General features: G+C 49.3%; 1 long non-coding RNA gene across 1 annotated transcript; it reads left to right on the forward strand.

Annotated features, from left to right (window-relative positions):
- Positions 1 to 10399: 10399 nt before the first annotated feature.
- Positions 10400 to 12666, forward strand: LOC123138319 (uncharacterized). The gene is made up of 3 exons (XR_006468977.1): positions 10400 to 10952; positions 11853 to 11919; positions 12373 to 12666. It is a non-coding gene; the product is annotated as an uncharacterized lncRNA (long non-coding RNA).
- Positions 12667 to 13747: the final 1081 nt, after the last annotated feature.

Below are 13747 nucleotides of genomic sequence, written 5' to 3' on the forward strand. Positions count from 1 at the left end.
AGGGAACCAGCCCCAGGTGGGCTGGTGCGCCCCCCACAAGGGGCCCAAGGCGCAGGAAGTGGGGAAGGGGGGCAAACCCTAGGGCAGATGGGCCCTAAGGCCCACCCTGGGTGCGCCTCCCCCTCTCTCCCCCTCTGGCCGCCACCCAGATGGGATCTGGGGGCTGGCCGCCGCCCCCTAGGGGTGGAACCCTAGGTGGGGGCGCAACCCCCTCTCCCCCTATATATATGGAGGCATAGGAGCAGCCCAATACATTAGTTTCTTCTCCTGTTGGCGCAGCCATACCTCTCTCCCTTCTCCTCAGATCTCGCGGTGCTTGGCGAAGCCCTGCTGGACTACCACGCTCCTCCATCACCACCACACCGTTGTGCTGCTGCTGGATGGAGTCTTCCTCAACCTCTCCCTCTCTCCTTGCTGGATCAAGGCGTGGGAGACGTCACCGGGCTGTACGTGTGTTGAACGCGGAGGTGCCGTCCGTTCGGCACTAGGATCTCCGGTGATTTGGATCACGACGAGTACGACTCCTTCAACCCCGTTTTCTTGAACGCTTCCGCTTAGCGATCTACAAGGGTATGTAGATGCACTCTCCTTCCACTCGTTGCTGGTTTCTCCATAGATAGATCTTGGTGATACGTAGGAAAATTTTGAATTTCTGCTACGTTCCCCAACAAAAAGGCATTGCCCCTCTATCGCCTCCTCAGGCGCACCGAACACTTCGAGTGGACGGATGCTGCCACTGCCGGACTCGAAGAAATCAAAGCCATATTGGCATCCAATCCGGTCTTGGCTGCGCCTAACCTGAGCGAACCAATGTTGTTGTACATCGTGGCAACACATCAAGTTGTAAGCGCGGTACTCGTCGTCGGACGAGAAACAGAAGGGCACAAACTCCCTCTTCAAAAACCAGTGTACTACGTATCCACTGTTTTAACTCCCTGCAAGTCCCGTTACCCGCACTATCAAAGATAGCGTATGCGGTGTTCATGGCATCCCGGAAGCTCTGAATGACATTATAAACAACTATGACGCGATGGGCAGGATTGCAAAATGGGCCATTGAGCTCTTACCATTCGATATAACTTACAAACCTCGGCAAGCTATAAAGTCACAAGTCTTGGCCGACTTTATCGCCGAATGGACTGAAGCCGAACTCCCTAAAGAGTACGGTGCATACTCCAATTGGATTATGCATTTTGACGGCTCCAAAATGTTGGCCGGCTTGGGGGCTGGCGTCGTATTGACGTCCCCAACTTGGGATACAGTCCAATACGTACTTCAGATAATGTACACGGACTCCAACAACGCAGCCGAATATGAGGCCCTCCTACATGGCCTCCGGATGGCAATCTCCATGGGCATTCAACGCCTAGAGGTGCCCGGGGTTTCAAACCTTGCAATATCCCAAGTAAATGGAGACTTTGACACCAAGGATCCAAAAATGGCAGCCTATCATAACGTTGTCCTAAAAATGTCAGCTCGGTTCGAAGGGCTCGAATTCCACCATATAGCCCGAGATAATAACCAAGTAGCCGACGTATTGGCACGCATCAGCGCGAAACGCGACGCTGTCCCTCCTAACATCTTCCTGGAATGGCTCTTTAAGCCACCCGTACTATGGGAAGAGGAGTCCGGAAATAACAACCCGGAGGCAGCCGCACCACCCAACACAGAACAATCTGGCATAATCGGTGACTCAGCCGATGAAATAACACCTTCAGCCCACGAAATAATGGCAGTAATCGCCCCGTGGATAGAGCCGTTCCTAGCCTACTTACTTAGGTAGGAGCTTCCCGAAGACCAAAATGAGGCCCACTGCATAGTCCGGCGATCTAAAGCCTACAAGGTCCATGAGGGAGAACTCTATAAGAAAAGCACAACCGGAGTCCTTCAACGGTGTATCTCCGAAGAGGAAGGGCGAAACCTTCTGGCTGAAATTCATGCTGGACTAGGCGGACACCACGCCGCAGCTTGGGCCCTTGTAGGCAAGGCATTCCATACAGGATTTTATTGGCCGACGGCCCGGGCAGATGCTCAGGACTTAGTCCAAAGATGCGTCGCTTGTCAGCTCTTTGCTAATCAGAGCCATATACCACCCACCACCCTCAAAACTATACCCATTACCTGGCCGTTCGCGGTCTGGGGGCTTGACATGGTTGGACCCCTTAAAGGGGGAACCCACAAGCAAAGGTACCTATTGGTCATGGTGGACAGATTCACCAAATGGATAGAGGCCAAGCCAGTTAAAACGGCAGAGTTCGGACCAGTGATAGACTTCATATCCGGGGTAGTACACCGTTATGGTGTCCCCCATAGCATCATTACCGATAACGACACGAACTTCATGGCCGACGAGGTTAAATTATGGTGCAAAAATATGGGCATTAAGCTCGATTACGCTTCAGTCTATCATCCTCAAACCAACGGTCAAGTGGAACGAGCAAATGGTCTAATAATGAGCGGCATAAAACCCAGACTAGTGCGGTCCCTTACGAAATCTGACACGCACTGGGTAGAGGAGCTCGACTCCGTACTCTGGGGGCTGCAGACAGCGCCCAACCGTACTACCAGATTCACACCATTTTTTATGGTATACGGTGCAGAGGCAGTGTTGCCCTGCGACATCATTCATGACTCACCTCGAGTGCGCATGTACGAAGAAAGAGAAGCCGAGCTGGATCGGCAGGACAGCTTGGATGCATTGGAGGAAGAACGCGACGTCGCCAAGGCTCGTTCCGCATTCTATCAGCAGCAGGCTCGAAGATATCAAAGCAGAGAAGTACGGGCTAAGACTTACAATGTTGGCGAACTAGTTCTACGCCTGCCGGACAAGAAAAAGGACAAGCTCAAACCCAAATGGGAAGGCCCCTTCATTATCGAACAAGTCCTGACCGGCGGAGCGTACCGTCCACGAAATGCATCGGACAACCGACTCGAGCTGAACCCATGGAACGCAGCCCGCCTCCAAAGATTCTATGCCTAGCGCCGGACTAAGGGTTCGTCCCCTTCCCCCGCCCAAATTTTTACACTTCAGCTGTCTTTTATTTCTCTTTTTTCTCTCACCCCTTTTCATAAAAGCCCTTAAAGGCCTACTTGCGCATTGTTCGCACACACTTGATGTGCTATCCGCACTCATTATACCTAGGGGCTTCTTTACCAGAAGCTTAATTATAAGGGCTTCATGCCCAGCACATGTGTCAAACTTCCACGTGTACCTTTTATTCACCATTATATGCATCGATATGACTTAAGTTTTGGCCAAGCTGGGTTGCCTGGCTCCTGTGCTTACCCCTACATTCCCGATTGTTCGGCTAGGAGGTAAAGGGAGCACCTCTGCGATTGTTACTGTCGGGTCAGCCGGATGTGTACCTCAGACTGGGTGAAGCCGAAAGCTAGCGTTCTTAAGGGAATATTCGGTCGGTGACTTGAAAGATGATTTTTACCTATTTATTTATCTGCCCCCAGATGGTTTCCTGCTCTTTTTGCAGTCCGGACATGCACTTTAGAGCATGCCTCCCAGGGAAAGGAACTCTTAACGGAACTATTCTCCCTGGAAGATGTTTCTTACTAACCATGTAATATAATATAACTAGTTGGGCACTTGTTTGATAAAGCACTAATGACCCCTACGCCTAGTCTCCATGCATGCCTCGGTTGTTCCTTAACCGAGAAGGTATTCGGACACACTCCGGACTCTAGGGTCCCAAGATTGAAGCGAAAAGGTCGGCAAAGACAAACGATCTACAATCCGGCTAGAAGGCATTTTACATGTCATTTTAAAATACATTGTCAAATCGACTAGCTGTATTCCTCCTCAATCCCGTCTAATAGGCTGTCTAATTTACAGTCCCGTTGGGAATATTTAGCGGCCAACTCTACTTGGTCGTACACTATACTCACAGGGATCTCCTTCCCATCGGGCCCCACAGGTCCGACCTCGGCCATGTGGTTGGGATCCGCCTTCTTGTACCGCGTATTCACCATGGCCCAGTCCTCCCTAGCACCTTGGCGGCAGGCCGAAATCTTCCATAAATGGAAGCGCTGCCGCGCTCCCTGAAGCTTCTCCGCAAGCTCTCCAAGGCCCTCGGGTAGGGAGAGGGACGGCCATAAGGCCTGGACGACGCCGCTCACTGCCTGCCGAACTCGTTCGAGCAGTTGCACCAGCTCGGGAAGTTGATCACCCGTTGATACGGGCATCTCCTCCGCAGGGCGACCTGTGAGCACACCTACAGACATATTTTTGTCAATTGACTTCCTCGCCGAACTCTTCTTTTCAATGGAGTTCGCTCAAGCACTTACTATAGATGCCGCGACGAAGCCGCTGATTCTCCTTCACGGAGCCAGACAGCTCGGCCCGAACACCTTTCAGCTCTTCTCCAAGCTGGGCATGGGCATCCTGGAGCTTGTTCCTTTCCTGCTACACCCTCGTCAGCACCCTCTCGCCGGCCTTCAGCTGGCGCAGTAGTTCTTGCCTGTCCGGATCCTGTCCGGCACCACCTGCAATGTCATTGTCAGACTTACACGCACGCCGCACACCGATTATCTTTTTGAAATAATGTGTTACCAGGAGGGGTCTCTATGTTTCCTCCTGCGGCAGCTAGTGCGGCCTCAAGTTGGGCCTTGCACTCTTGTAGCTCCTGGGACAATCGGGTATTCTTCTCTGTAAGATCCTGCATATCAAATGATCCTTAAATCAGTTATTCCAACTACTTTAAGTCTCGGGGGCTACTGGCATATACAACTATTAAAATCTCTTACCCATATGTCCTTTACATACTGCTTCGTGGCTCTGGTCAAACCATCTTGAGCAGCACGGAGGTGCGTGTCCCCCGTGTTAAAGGCATTCAACGCCTCGGGGGAGAAGCACGCGTCACAAAAAACTTTCCGGCGGCGCCTATGGTTCATAGCGCTCTCCACCTCAGACCTAGTGGCGGACAGTCTGTCGGCATCCTCCATTGGAGGGGTATCCGGCTCGCGCCTTGCGCTCGCCTCCCCCTCCAGACCAGGCGTTGGAGCCTGGCTGGCAGAAGCTGGGTTGGCAACTCCTACGCCCACAGTCCGGCGGGCACTCTTTCTCCTGCAAAGGCCATGAGCATTCAAACACTTCCTAGGAACGTTGTCCTAAATAACAATCGCGAGCTATACCGTTGCGGCGACGTCTCGATCCGCGCCGCACTCCTCTTCCGCCTGCTAGGCCGGACTCACCCTTGTTGGCCAGCTGTCGTGGCCTCGGCCTCCTGCCCTAAGGGCGCCCCCTGCGAGACACCATTGTACACGGTGGTCAGAAATGCGCAAGGACGGAATAATGGTGTCAGGACTTCGGTCACAATCACCTGGGGAGCCGGAGATAGGCCGGGGTAGTCAGCCGTAATGGCGACTAGAGCATTATCCATGCTGAGTTGATGGAACACCCCGTCGATTAGCTCCACCTTTATGTCCGGATCCTCTTTGGAGGACGGATCAAGGGATCTTTCTGGATCCTCGGGCTGTGGAGCCGGGCTATGAATGCTCTCCATAGTCCGGCGCAGATCCTGCGTCGAAACCATAAAGTAAGGTACTTAACTTTGAAAGCGTGGGTCGGATAAATGAACATTCGCTTACCCAGCTTCGAGGGTTGTTCATGGAGAACCCGTTCAATGGGCTCGTCTGGAGGAAGTCCTCCTTCTCCCCCTTGTACAGGCCGGACAGAATCTTCACCAGGTCTTCGGCCGATCCCGGCCCTTGGCGGCCATGACGAGTGGCATCATTCTCTCCGTTGAAATCCCACATGGGGTGGCCCCTGTATTGCAGCGGCTGCACCCCCCGCGTGATGCACGTGGCTATGAGTCCAATCATGGTCAGTCCGGAATGGGCCAGTAACCTTATCCGGCCCATCAAAATATGGACGCTCTTGTCTTCCTCCAACTGGGGGCTCCGTGGATGCCAACCCAGGCGTTTCTTCAGAGGAGCATTGCTGAACTCCGGGAGGCCGATACGAACAGGGTCCGGCAACGGAGCATCTTCTACATAAAACCATTCGGAAGGCCAGTCTTCGGACGCCTTCTTAGGGGTTCCGGATGGATATCCGGTCCCGGCGATGCGCCATATTTCGGCACCGCCCACTTGATATATGGACCCCTCGTGAGAGCGGGGTACGAGGCAAAATAACCTCTTCCACAGTGCAAAATGGGGCTCGATGCCCAGAAATAGCTCGCAAAGAGCTACGAAGCCCGTGATATGCAGAGTCGAGGCGGGCGTGAGGTGATGGAGCTGGAGTCCGTAGAACTCCAGAAGCCCATGGAGGAACGGATGTACAGGAAATCCGAGCCCCCTTATCAGATAGGGGACAAAGCATACCCGCTCCCCTTTGTTGGGACTTAGGGTAGCCTCCGCTTGCTTCCCACCTTTGTAGGTGGCCAGCCCGGCTCGAACCGGAACCATAAAGGCCGGAGGAAGATATCCCTCCGCTTGGAGCGTCACTAGCTCCTTGTGAGGGACAGAACATGTCCTCCAATCTCCTGACAGAGGGCTGGGAGCGCGAGAGGAGGAGCCGCGTCGACGGTCCATGATGGAATCGATTCTTGGTCAGAGGCGCTCTGATGAGTACTCACAGAAGGAAGATGGTGTGATTTGGATCTGGATTCTTGCCTCTCTTATAGGCAGATTATCTGCGCAACTAGGGGGTAAAACATAAAAGATACCCTGGCTTTTCGCATTCGTGCGACGCGTGGAAGAAGGCCATTATTGGGCGTGGAAGCCAAGGAGCGCAACGTGTACAAAAGAGTCGGACACTGTTCGGCAGGTACATGGAACTTAAAGGAGAACCTGCCTTGCAACACCGAAGACTATATACGCGCTGGACTTATCGTCATTGAAGCCTGGTTCGGGGGCTACTGAGGGAGTCCTGGACTAGGGGGTGTCCGGACAGCCGGACTATCATCGTCAGCCGGACTCCGAGACTATGAAGATACAAGATTGAAGACTCCGTCCCATGTCCGGATGGGACTTTCCTTGGCGTGGAAGGCAAGCTTGGCGATACGGATATGTAGATCTCCTACCATTGTAACCGACTCTGTGTAACCCTAGCCCTTTCCGGTGTCTATATAGACCGGAGGGTTTTAGTCCGTAGGACAGCACAACCATTACGATAATCATACCATAGGCTAGCTTCTAGGGTTTAGCCTCCTTGATCTCGTGGTAGATCCACTCTTTTACTACCCATATCATCAATATCAATCAAGCAGGAGTAGGGTTTTACCTCCATCGAGAGGGCCCGAACCTGGGTAAAAACATCATGTCCCTTGTCTCCTGTTACCATCCGCCTAGACGCACAGTTCGGGCCCCCCTACCCGAGATCCGCCGGTTTTGACACCGACATCGACGATGGGGCAGGGGCGCGGCTACGTCAACTGTGGGGGCGGCGGACTACGTCGGGGCAGCCTGGCGGCGTTGATGAGCTCGGCGTTGTCGGGGGAACTGGCGGATGAAACTGTGAAAATCTCTAAGTGTGGGCTTATATACCCACACCTTTAGTCCCGGTTCGTGCCAAAAACTGGGACCAATGCCCCCCTTTGGTCCCGGTTCGTGCCACAAACCGGGACTAAAGGTGTTTTTCGCCAGCCCAAAGGGCGGGAAGTAGAGACCTTTGGTCCTGGTTGGTAGCATGAACCGGGACCAATGCCCACCTTTGGTCCCAGTCGGTGGCACAAATCGGGACCAAAGGAAGGCATTGGTCCCGGTTGGTGGCACGAACCGGGATCAAAGGTGGGCATTGGTCCCGGTTCGTGCCACCAACCGGGACTAATAGCCTGTGCCTGGCACAGCCGCGGTGCGACGGATGTTTAGTCCCACCTCACTAGCAGAGAGGCGTCAAGACTTGTTTATAAGCGCGCATGCGCCTTCCCTGTCGAGCTCATCTCTAATGCAGGCTTACGGGCCTAAACACATTGTATCTGCCTGTGGGCCTACTCGGCCTTCTTCGGGCCTGCATCCTAGCCCAACTAGCTGGTTGGGTTTCAGTCGTATGCAGGCCGTGGTGGCCCAGTAGGTGGCATTTTTTATTTTTCTCCGTTATTTTTGTTTTGTTTTTTGCTTTATTTATTTCCGTTTATTTCTACTTACAGCTAAATACTTAGAGTTTTTTAGGGATTCTTTTTGCTTTAGGTCACAAAAATTATAAACTTTCTGTTAGTGTCATTAGTTTTCAAATTCGAATAGTTTAAATTTAAATTCTTTGAAATTTGTGTGAATCACTAGTTTGTGAATAACTTTACTTTAAAAATAGCCGACGGGCCGTCGGTTATTACAGTAATAGCCTACGGTAGTGTCAATGGCCGACGGTAATTGTCAACTCACACGTATTACTGACAATAGCCGACGGTATACTAGATTGCCCGACGGTGAAAATCCAACTCTCGGGTATCCAATTTAATGCCCGACGGTTCATTGTAATGTATGACGGGGTTTTCTAGACTCACGCGGATTACATGTAATGCCCGACGGTGAAATTTAATAGCCGATGGTGAAAACAAAACTCTCGCCTATGAGTGGAAATGGACGACGGTACATATGTGACTCTCGGTTATTTGAGAAATTTACCCGACGGGGATAGCAATAACCGATGATTAACTTTCACTCTCGGTGATTTGTTTGTGTGTACAACGCTGATAAATATGTGGAATGACCGATGTTATATTCCAGATAATTGTTGTAGAAGAAAAATTCCAAGAATTAGGATCTAGCATTAGATACGTGCATTTTATTGCTTTCCATAATTAATACGATGCTTAAAAATGTGTACTAAATAAAACAAATAGGATGGTTAAAAAAATGTGCACTTAGAATGTATCATAATGAGAGAGCCCTTGAGAGTCTAGAAGAAGTCGTTGTCCCCACCACGATCTATCTTCTCCTACAGCGTCATCACCGTGAGTTGTTCTCAAGACGACAAGAGAAGACAAACTTATACGATGTACAACGACCAAGCTAGCCAAAATCTTGATCGGGTTGATGATGGAAGAAAATCTTTACCATTACAAATATGGAGAGGATGAAAGTCTAAATTGAATTTTTCTTAATTCGTTTATGGAATATGAAAAGGGAAAATTTATGTGGTTAAGTTCACTAATGTTTTTGCGTTATATAGTATGTGACATTAAAAACCCAAAAATATTTTTGGGTGCGTCATAGTCCATATTGATGAAGGTGGACTCAACCAATGTGAAGGTGGGGATGTTCGTTTACGATGATAGAAGTAGCTCAAAAATGACTAGGTGACAAGACGAGATATTGCCCGGTTGATGATGGAAGGTAGGCAACTTTGATTGAGACTAATGGGGGTATTACACCAACTACAAAATATATTCGGGAAGTGAAAGTTCTCAAGAGAGAAAGCGGCTAGGTTTTCTCTCTTATGTGACGATGTCTCCGGTTCCCCTCGCCTTCAGGTGCGGAGCCCAGGTTTGGGGATGTTGGTGTTGTTTAGATTTACCCTAGCTTCAATTAGGGTTTAGCCCAGGTGTCTGACAAACAGTGGAAAGGCCATGGCATCATTAGTAGCGTGAAATAAGGTCACCTATCTTGTCCTCGTTCCAACAATACATATTGCTGGCGGCTGGGGGTGGCTTCAGCCTGGCCAGATCTAGAGTCTCAATTTTGTCTTCATTCGTGTAGGTGGTCTTCCACGACGTCGTTTGTGGTGTGAACGATGCAGTTCATGTTTCGGTCTGTTGGCTTCTTCTCTGTGCGGCGAAGCATGACCAACTTTGGCTTCACTGAGAAGCTAGTGCAAGTCCTCACCAGCTCTTTCTGGCCATACCTTGGTTGTCGAGCTTTCTTCATCGCCTTGTTCTGTGGGACAATGATCCTATTCTTAGTTTGTTATGCTCCTACCGACGACTTCTCGGCTGCTATGTCAATATTACCCTGACTCGGAGGGTGGTTCAAAGGTCCGTATGTGCCATTGAGTTTTGCTCATGCGTGGCATCGGCAGTGCAAAATGACACGATATACCCAATGACCTATTTTTTCAGTTTTCGTACATATCTTGTAAGTGTAGGACAACGTTATATGGCCTTGGCCTTCTTGCAAATGAAAAAACAAATATAAATTTATTAGGGATTTTTTTAGGAAGAATTGTTAGAGCTATATAATAAAATAGATAAATAATGTATTGTTCAGATCATGAATTAGCAAGTAATGTCTAGAATTAAAACAATTATGGGTTCCAAATGTTAAATTAAGAAACTGGAGTATAGTGGAAACATAAGAATAGATCTGTAAAAAAGAAAACGGAAAACAAAACTATGAATAGAAACTTGATTTAACTTCAAAAAGAAAATAATAGAAACTAGATTTTTGTTTAGCAAAGCGCGCGCGAGGCTTAAAAATAGAAAATGCGCGCGGTCCTTTAGAAAATTTCGGAGTCGCGCAACGCAACCGTCCCTGCCCCTTATCCGGCCACTCCCCCATCCCCTACGCCTCAACCCTCCCGACGCCAGCTCCCCAGATCCGCCCGTGCGTCCACCTGCCGCCACCACCGCCGCTCCTCTCGCCCATCGGCGTTGCTTTCCTCCTCTAGTCCTCCAGCCGCTCCAGAAAAATCCTTACTGGATCCCCTGCACCCTCTCTTCTTTTGACCGCCTACCCTGATATCAGTCTCTGCACTCGATTCCCCACCTCTGAGCGCCGCCACTCCCCTCTATCCTCGACTCCTCCGACGTGCGCCTCACATTCAGCTCCAACGACGGTCTCTCCCTCACGTTCTGCTTGTACTGCCAAATATTCATTGCGCAGAGCGGGTTCTTCACCGCCAAGCTCTCAGATCGCTGGTCCAAGAAGCAGCGGTCATCGCTCTACGACTACGACGATGTGGAGGTACACCTTGAGACTCTGTTCCTCATCTGTTGCAAGGATCTCTGCAGGAGGCTGATGAGGAAGGTTGTGGGCAAGGTTCTCTGCATCTCTGCATTTTAATGGTACGACCTTTTTCCTTTTCTTTTGCTTTATCGGATAGACAAGTTGGTGTCGTCATCTGCTCGACACCTGGCCGGTGCGGCCCTGCGTTTTTTCCATCGCTGCAGCAGAGCCGCACCAGAAGGCGATTTCAGAATCAAAAACCCATTGTTGCGTCCTAATCTTTATTTGGTCCACTGCAGCTTTGCAGTGTAAAGCACCACTAGATGGACTAAATTACTTTGTATTTGCAGTGCAAAGCAGCACTAGATGGGCTAAATTACTTTGTATTTGCAGCGATTGATACCATTGACGTTTGATGCAGGTAGATGTATATGAATGATAACATCTCTTGCCAATTTAGTGAACAAATCCAGCATTCTACGTACTATCTTGAGTACTGACTCGTGGGAGTTTAGTTTGAAGCGTCAGCTCTGTACATGTATCTTGGTGTGAATTTCTATCAGATATAATTGGTCTAAATTATTACCAAGTGTACTAGCAGAGTAGTTTTGGCGCGTCAGTGTAATTTTTGCCAAATGCTAGACGAGCCAATGGATTATTTGAATATTTTAGTGGTTCATAGATGCACATTATGTACTCCCTCCATTAGAAAATGTTGGTTCTTTTATTCTAGCAGGTCATCTATAGTAGCAATTTCTTGTTTTTTTTTTTCATTTGGAATGCACAAAAAAATCAATGCAATATCTAATGGCATCTAGATTTGTTGCCAGACTTGCATCAGTTGAAAAACCATGTCTCATTGTTCCAGTTACTTCATGAAAACTGGAAATGTTCCAATTCCTTTGTACTTGGTCTTTTAACTTGCGGATGGAGACTGCTGTGCAGGAAGTACCTCTTCTAGTTTGTCTTGAAATCATACAAAAATTAGGAAGTCTTCACTTATCAATGTATACATGCAGGCAAGGGTGCCATTGCCTAAGATTAACCGATGGCTTTGACGAAGGGTGCCACTTCAGTATTCTTCAGGTTACTGATTTGTCTATGCTTCATTACTCCTGCATGCGCAACGAAAGATAGGATTGGTGCAGTGCTTGCTTCAGCTTTCTTGTCTATACGTTCTTCTTTTGTTGTTTCATATGTACTTTCTTCTTTTCTTGTCCCAAATTTCATATCAGATTGGAAGAGTTACTTGTCCTATTTTGCTTGGAAGAAGTTACACTTGTCAAATAGTTAAGTGTCCAGATTATAATCAGCTGGTGTTGTGGTCTCAAACTATAACTTATATGTTCTGTGTGAATCTGTTTGTCAAAATCTAAGTAGATTGGCAGTACTTGTTGTCCACTCGTCCTCCTTGCAGCGCTATATTTTCGTTTGCATATTTGTCTGACTTGTCTTGCCATCTCCAGATTATTTCAATTGGTTATCCCTTCTTATGATCACTGTCTTCATGTTTCTCACAAAAAGTTTGATAACTTGTAGAGAATGGGAAGCAATGTTGGAGGTAGTCGCAAAGATGGGAGCGATATCTATGGTGGTGAGCGTAATATGAGGCCAAAGAGTAGAACATATTTCTCCATGTGATTCAACCAACTGAAGTTCTCAAGCTGGAGCCTTGATGGTGTTTGATGTTTTTTGTAAAATTATGTAGTCACTATTTCCTCTTTTTTCTTTTTCTTTTGATGAATCATTAATATTTAATGTTATTTGGATGCAACTCTTGTTGTGCTTTTGATACATTATGAGATTGTGCAAAATATAATTCATCTTTTGTCACTTGGTCAAATATATTGCACTGCGAAATATCTAATGATTGTGATATTTGCACTTTGTGCAATAATTCTGAAATGCTTAGATTTATAATATGCCTATGTAAGTGATAATTGCCAGCATAATTAAAGTATATAGATTGTCAAACTCTCGGTAATTATACAAATTGATGGTGTATGAGGACCACTTGGCGACAACAATGTCCCACAGTGCATGCAGACCGTCAACCTTTATTTTCCCGATGGTGTTAGGCACACTCTCGGCTATAGCTAAATCCGACAGTACTAATATACTGTCAACCATGTCAATACTGACGGGAGAGAAAAACCGCTGGCAAATACATAACTGGCGGGGAACGGTCGGTTATCAGCGTCGTTGACACATGGTGAGACAGCTGTTGAGCAAGACATGATCGACGGGCCACCGTCGGCTTTGAACCGTAGGCGAAGATGATAATCGACAGTACCGTCGGCTGTTGTAGTAATGGCCGACCAAGCATCACCGACGGGAGATTTCCGACGGTACACCGTCGGTTATAGTCTTAGCCGATGGTGAACTTTAATATCCGACGGTGATTCAACCCTCGGTTATATTGGGATATCTAGTAGTGCGCCCACCCAACCCCACCAAAGCCCAGCGACGCCTGAGCCGGAGACCAGGCCGCAGCACGACGGCGCCCCCGAGAAATGTGGCGCCAGCCATCCTCCTCCACCACGGGCCCGACGAACCGACCCCGCCCGCCAGGAGCGAATTTTCGCCGACGGCCCGACGCCGAAGCCATGGGAAGGCCACCCACAGGGACCGGACGAGGAGAGGAAGGAAGCGCCTCAGAGTCCGACCCAGATCCATCCGAATCAAGCGCCCAAAACCTGTTGGCTCGGGGAGGAGCGAGGAGGACGGAGCGAGGCGAGGAAGCCGGGGAGGAGGGGAAAGCGAGGCGCGCCGCCGAGGAGGAGCAGGGAGGAGACCGCGGGGAAGAAGAGGGGGAGGAGGCCACACGAGACAAGGTCGCCGCCGGAGGGAAGGAGGGGGCGGGTGGCGTTGCCATAGGGGAGAGAGGGGAAGGGATTGGATCCATCTGAAACCT

The sequence above is a fragment of the Triticum aestivum genome, chromosome 6B (genome assembly GCF_018294505.1).
Source record: "Triticum aestivum cultivar Chinese Spring chromosome 6B, IWGSC CS RefSeq v2.1, whole genome shotgun sequence".
NCBI classification, from domain to species: Eukaryota; Viridiplantae; Streptophyta; class Magnoliopsida; order Poales; family Poaceae; genus Triticum; species Triticum aestivum.